The 5391-nt window shown below is 22.7% G+C and overlaps 1 protein-coding gene across 2 annotated transcripts in view; it reads left to right on the top strand.

The window, feature by feature from the left end:
• The window catches only part of LOC117175181 (aladin-like), a 39468-nt gene that overhangs the window by 28464 nt on the left and 5613 nt on the right, over positions 1 to 5391 (top strand). The gene's annotated exons all lie outside the window — the stretch shown is intronic.

Genomic DNA, 5391 nt, shown 5'->3' with positions numbered 1-5391 from the left:
GTTGAAAATTCAATTTTTTTGCTTCAGATTTCTTGAATTTTGTTTTAAAAGTCGTTTTTTTCGTTACAAAATTGATCTTTTTGTTTAAAAATTGAACAACTAGCTTCATGTCGAACTATTTTCTTAGAAATTTGAAAAAATACATTTTATTTGCTAAAAATTCAACTTTTTGGTTGAGAATTCTTGAATTTGATTAAAAATTCATCCTTCATTGGTAATAAATTAATCGTTTTGTTTAAAAATCCTCCTTTTTTAGTTGAAAATTCAACTTTTTTGGTTCAGAATTCTTGAGTTTTGTTAAGGATTCGTCTTTTTTTGTTCAGAATTCTTGAGTTTTGTTAAAAATTCGTCTTTTTTGTAGTAAATGAATCTTTTGGTTTAAAACTTTAATGTTTTTATTTGAAAAGTTAACTTTTTGGTTGAGAATTCTTGAATTTTATTGAAAATTCATCTTTTTTTGGTAATAAATTAATCTTTTTGTTTAAAAATTTAATAACTAGACTTTAAACTGTAACTACTTTCATAAAAATGCATTGTTTAGTTAACGATTCAAAATTTGAGTTAAAAATTCATCTCTTTTGGTTGAAAATAAAACTAGTTTGTTGAAAATTCTTTTTTTTTGTTGTTCAAAAATTTTGTTAAAAAATCCTTTTTTTTTTAATGAATCTAGTTTAGTTGAAAATTTAACTTTTGGGTTGAGAGTTCGTGTATTTGGTTGGAAATTCGTCTTTTTTGGTATAAAATTAAAGTTTTGATCAAAATTTCATAATTTTTATCAGATAATTTAACTTTTATAAATAGGAAATTCGACATTTTGCCTGCAATATGTAATTGACAAACAATGATTCTTTATTGGCGAAAGTAGCTTCATATTACTTTACTTAACTATTTTGTTGGCTTTTTTTTTTAAATTGATCTTTTTTAGTTCCAAGTAGAACTATTTGGTTGAAAATTCATGTAGTTTGTTGAAAAATTGCCTTTCTGATGAAAAATCAATCTTTGTTTCATGAATTAAAAATTTTTTGATTAAGAATTCATATATTTTTTTGGTAAAAATTAAACTTTTGTTTAAATTAATTTTTTGATTGAAGATTCATCATTTTAAATGAAAATTCATATCTTTATTTGAAATTCGCTTTTTCTTTAATGAAATTTTTTTTAACGGAACATCTAACTGGACAGTTAAATACAACATCATTTTAGTTAAATATTAATGTCTTTGAACATTAATTTTTTTAACTGAAATTATGTAATCAATTTGTGGTTATTTTTTCGATCTTTTTTAGTTGACAATTTTTCTTTTTTGGTAGAAATTAATCTTCTTGGTTGACAATTAATTTTTTTGTTAAAAATACAATTATTGTTATTGAAGATTCACCATTTTATTTGAAAATTCATCTTTTTCACTTAAAATTCAACTATTTCAATTGAAAATTTATCATTTTAGTTGAAAATTCATCATTTTGTATGCATATTTTTTTGTAGAAACTTAATGTTTTTAATTGAAAATTTAACTTCCATTTTTGGTTGAAAACTTAACTTTCTTATTTCACAATTTATCTATTTGGTTAAAAATTGATTTATTTTGTTGAAAACTCGTATTTTTTTGGTAGAAAATTAATTTTGCTCAGTACTTTATTTTTTTTTGGTAAAAAATTCAAGTATTTTAGTGAAATATTCCTCGTTTTTATTGAAAATTTATCTTCTTAGTTGAAAAAAACTGTTCAATTGAAAATTCAACTATGTATGTTTAGTTGAGAATTCATGTCTTTTGTCGAGAAATCTTCTTTTTTCATGTAAAATTAATCTTTTTAGTTTATGATTGATCATTTCAGTCGAAAATTCATCAATTTATTTGAAAATTAATTGTGTTAAATGGTAATTTAACCATTCTATTTTTGTTACAAAATTTATATTTTTTTATTTATAAATTTAACTTATTTATTTAAAAATATTGTGTTTTGTTGAAAAACAGTATTTTTTGGTAGAAAGTTATTCTTCTTGTTTGAAAATTGATCTTCTTGGCTGAAAATTCATCCTTTTGGTTGAAAATAAAATTACTTTTTTTAATATTAACTTAAACAATTAAAAATTAAAAGCGTTGAAGTTTAAAATTTTCGATGAAAAAAATTTTCATTTTATCTACTATAAATATAAATAAATAAATTATTTAAAAAATGGATTTTTACTTTTAAGTATTAAAAATTGAACAATAATTGATTTGTAAAAAATGTTTCTAAATCCGTTCAAAATTTAAGAATTTTATGAATTTAAGAAAAGATTCAGTCATTAAAAAAAATTAAAAATTATAATAATATATTCGTAATTTTGACTAAAAAATGTTGACTTGAAAAAATTACGGAGCTTTTTAAAAATAATGAAACACTTCAAAAGAATAAAAGCATGTTCTTAATATTCCTAGGAAAATTAAAAACAACTTTTCATTTTGAAAAATTATTTTAGGAGAATATTTGAAAAGTTTTGAAAAGATTTTCAAAATTGTAAAAGAAGCGATAAATATCTACTAAAATAAATCGAATTTTTCCTATCATTTTTAGAAAATCTTGCAAATTTTAGAAAATTTCCTTAAAATCTTCCAAATTCTTTTTTGACAATTTCGGAAATTTTTCAACATAAAAAATCATTTTCAATTTTCCAAGAAATCTTAAGAAAATAATTTTATTCTTTTAAAGCCTTTCAAAGTCTTCTAAATTTTTAGTTTGAAATCTAAAAAATCGACCGAATTTTTTCGGTACATACACCTCGTTTAAATTATTTGAAATCATTTCAAATTTTAAATTGATTTTGAATCTTTTCAAAACTTAAAATTACTCAAATTTTTTTCTGCAAATAATAAGCAGGATTTTTTAAGAATTGTAGGAAAACTTCGATTAATTTTAAAAGATATTTACAATTTCTGAAAAAATTTTCAAAAAATTTTTAATTTAAAAAATTTAAAACAACTTCAAATTTCTGAAGATTTGGAAATAAAATTTTAAAGCTTTTCAAAGGTTTTCAAACAATTTAAATGAAAATAATATAATTTCTAAATTTGAGAAAAGTTCAATTAGAATTTTTTTTATTTTTATTGTTTCCAGCTTAAAAATGATTAAAATAATATAAGTTTGAAAATTTTAAAGTTCATTGATTGATTGTCTAATTTAGAACAGTGAAAATGATAACGTGGATTTATATTTTGTTGAAAATTCAATTATTTCCTTGAAAATTTACTTTTTGTTTAAAATTCGTATTTTTGTATTGAAAAGTCAATTTAAATCTTTTAGGATGAAGATTTAACTCTTTTTTTTAATTTGTCTTTTTTATATAAAAAATCATCTGTTTCAGTAGAATTTTTATCTTTCTTGGATAAAAATGCAAGAATTTGGTTAAAAAATAAACAATTTTGTTAAAAACTCATACTTTTTGGTTAAAAGTTCTTCTATTTTTTTTTTTTGAAAATTTAACCATTTCGCAAAAAAATTACTTTTTTGTTTAAATTTAATATTTTAATATTGAAAAGAGAACTGAAATCTTTTCTGGATGAAAATTCGTATATTTTTTTTAATTGCATCCTTCTTGGTTCAAAAAATTAATTTTTTTGCATTGAAAATTTTTGGTTTTTTTTTCGTAGAAAATTATTTTTTGTTTTAAAAAAATCTTATTTTGATCTTGAAAAATTAACTAGAATCTTTTTTGGATGAAAATTCAACTATCTAAAAAAATTTTCAATAAAAAATCATCTGTTTTAAGAGAAATTTCATCTTTTATGCATAAAAATGCAACTCTTTGGTAGAGAATCGTAAAGTTTTGTTAAAACGTCAACCTTTTGGATTAAAAATTCGTCCTTTTGATTTAAATTTCTTTTTTTTTTCGTAGAAACTTATTTTTTTAAATTCGTCTTTTAATCGTGAAAAGTCAACTGAAATCCTTTTTAACAGAAAATTCAGCTATTTTTGTTTGAAAATTGATCTTTTTGATTTAAAACTTCATCTGTTTTAGTAAAAATTTCATTTAAAAAAACTTAAAATCTAACTTTTTGGTTCGAAATTGTTCTTCTTTGTATTGAACTATTTTGTTGGAATGATTTGGTTGAATCACTTTGTTAAGATATCATCTTTTTAAAGATTGATATTTTGAGTTAGCCTTTATGCAGTTTTATTTTTTCATTTTTTTAAAGTTGAACTTTTTTGGTTGAAAATCCTCCTTTTTTTGGAAAAATAAAATAATTTCCTTGGTTTGAAATTTCATTTTTGTTGGTTAAATAGAAATCAGTTTTGTGGAAGATTACGCTTTCTCTGAAAAGTCATATTTATTGTATGAAAATTCAACTGTTGTACAGAAAATTTGTTCTTTGGTTGAAGGTTCAACAATTTTGAAAAACTTTCATTTTTTCTTGAGTAAAAAATATTTATTGAAAATTCGTTTTTTATGTTTTAAATTTGTGTGTACAAATTTAATCTTTTTTTTACTGAAATATAAACTATGACACTTTTTTGTTGGGAGTTTTTCTTTGTAGGGTGAAAATTCAACTATGATGCAAAAAATCTAATCACTTCGTTTGTAAATTGAAGTGTTTTGTTAAACAGACATTGCTGACCCCTACTAAAGGTACACTGGTGCGAATCTGGCTTTTGCATTTTTCAACTTCGAATATAAAAAAGAAGATTAAGACTAGAAAAATTTATATTTTTTTTTATGAAATTTCCTGCTGAATCTGAAGGTTCTATAGAAATTTGGATAATCATTAATTTTCCCCATGATAATTTATTATAAATAAAGTGGCGTTTTTGAAAAATCATTTTTTTTTTTTTAAATCGCCATTTCTTCGCATTTTATTCAAATTAATTAAACTTTGCGAGATTTTGCAGTTCAAGGAACACGCGATCACGAAAAAATATTGTTTATGCCGAGAATGTGAATCTAGTATTTTTCCCGGTAGGTCAAAGATGGGGTATTTTCAAATGCACGATTTACAATTATGAAGAAAGGGAAATGAAGGTAATGCAACAATTACAGGAAAATCTTTTTATTTATAATTTCTCCCGAATTTTTACAACATGAAATCTGATGGAAAAAATCCCATTTTTGCAAAATGTATGTATACTTACATTCGACAAACGAACCAAACTCCTTGACTTGAGAACAGTATTGAGAAATTTCAGCTCGCAACACTTTACCACACGCTAAAGGTACACAGGTGCTGATTCGCACCAATTCGAATTTTCTCGTCCTTCTATTTTGGAGAGATCAACTTTGATCAAATGCTACCAACTTTTCAAAAACGACGGTGCGAATTCGCACCAGTGTACCGGGAATTTTAAAAAAGAAGTTACGTACAGTAAGAAGGGGGAGGGGGCGTCGAAATATTTCATTACGGTCTGATACAGGGGG

The sequence above is a fragment of the Belonocnema kinseyi genome, chromosome 6, assembly GCF_010883055.1.
Source record: "Belonocnema kinseyi isolate 2016_QV_RU_SX_M_011 chromosome 6, B_treatae_v1, whole genome shotgun sequence".
In the NCBI taxonomy this organism is placed as follows: Eukaryota; Metazoa; Arthropoda; class Insecta; order Hymenoptera; family Cynipidae; genus Belonocnema; species Belonocnema kinseyi.
The sequence above is the reverse complement of the archived record's forward strand: the minus strand, read 5'-3'. Positions and strand labels throughout refer to the sequence as shown.